The sequence below is a fragment of the Rhincodon typus genome, chromosome 18, assembly GCF_021869965.1.
Source record: "Rhincodon typus isolate 14 chromosome 18, sRhiTyp1.1, whole genome shotgun sequence".
Taxonomy (NCBI): domain Eukaryota; kingdom Metazoa; phylum Chordata; class Chondrichthyes; order Orectolobiformes; family Rhincodontidae; genus Rhincodon; species Rhincodon typus.
In genome coordinates, this window is record NC_063349.1 from 2,397,526 (window position 1) to 2,399,078 (window position 1,553).

Consider the following 1,553-nt stretch of genomic DNA (forward strand, 5'->3'; position numbering starts at 1 on the left):
ATACAGTGACAGACCTGTCCCCACCAGTACTGTACCCCAGTGTTATATATTAACAGATTTATTGGCAGTTTTCTTACTTTGCACCTGTCACTGGACCCGTGTTCTTGCCGCTCCTTCCATTCGGACGTGCCCTCCACCGGAACTGCGTCCGTCCCTCTCGGTGTCCGGGTGTTGCTGTGACCTGTGTTTCTGGTCCGACGTCGTTCCCTGCTGTAGCCGGGGGAGGGTTTTTCCGGGGAGCACTGAGGGTGCATTCCCTGTTTCCTGCTCAAGCTGCACCTCAGCAACATTGATACAGTTAGGCATCCATCAATGAATAATGTACCCGATCATCAGAAATATCGCCCATCCATAGGATACATAAACATAAGTAATTTCTCATCAATAATACACCCAATCATCAAAATATCTCCCATCAATAATACACCTGATTATCAATAACATCTCCCATCAATAATATACCCAATCATCAGTAATATTTCCCATCAATAGTATGCCTAATAATCAGTAATATTTCCCATGAATAATATACCTAGTAATATGTAATATCTCCAATAAAAATACACGTAATCATCAATAACATTTCCCATGAATAATATACCCAATCATCAGTAATATTTCCAATTAATAATAATTTATAATCAATAATATCTTTCATCAATAAAACACCCAATCATCTGTAATATCTCCCATCAATAATACATCTAATCATCAGTGACATCTCCCATCAATATACCTAATCGTAAGTAATATCTCCCATCAATAATACACATAATAATCAGTAAAATCTTCCAACCATTATATTCCCAATAATCAGAAATATCACACATCAATAATACATTCAATAATCAATAATATCTCTACCAATCAATAATATCTCTGATCCATAATAGCTCTGATCAATAATATACCCAAAAAGTAATACAATCTATCAATCAATATCTTATCCCCAATCAATAATACTTCCAAAAAGCAACAACATACCTCAATAAATAACTCCACCAAATCAATAACATCTCCATATATCAGGGAATGTGTGCTTCAGTGGCTGATACAGTATTTGTTGCACATCATTTTTGCCCTTCAGAAGGTTGTATTGCATTGCCTTCTTCACTACTGCAGTGCAAAATGCCGGGTTCTAGGATTTTGGCCCAGTGACACTGAAAGAACAGCAATATATTTCCACATTGACGGTGAGTGCCTTGGAGGGGAACTTGCAGGAGAAAGTGTTCCCATGCACCTGCTGCCTTTGTCCTTTTCGATGATAGAGATCGTGGGTTTGGAAGGTGCTGCCGAAGGAATTTTGATGAATCTCTATCTTGTAGATAGTACATATTGCTGCTACTGAGCATCAGTGGTGGAGGGAGAGGATGTTTCTTGATATGGTGCCAATCAAGTGTGCTGCTTTGTCCTGGATGGTGTCAAGCTTTTTCAGTGTTGTTGGAGCTGCACCCAACCAGGCAAGTGGGGAGTATTCCACCACACTCCTGAAGGATGATGTTGATGATGAGGATGACTTGGGAGTCAGGAAGTGAGTGACTCGCTGCAGGATT

The 1,553-nt window shown here is 39.7% G+C and overlaps 1 protein-coding gene across 1 annotated transcript in view; it reads right to left on the reverse strand.

Moving 5' to 3' along the window:
- Nucleotides 1-212, reverse strand: part of mrps33 (mitochondrial ribosomal protein S33) — a 10,732-nt gene extending 10,520 nt beyond the window's left edge. The window contains exon 1 of the mRNA XM_020536059.2: nt 78-212. The gene's annotated coding sequence lies outside the window, so the exon portion shown is untranslated. The remainder of the gene's footprint in view (nt 1-77) is intronic.
- Between the last annotated feature and the right edge of the window lie 1,341 nt (nt 213-1,553).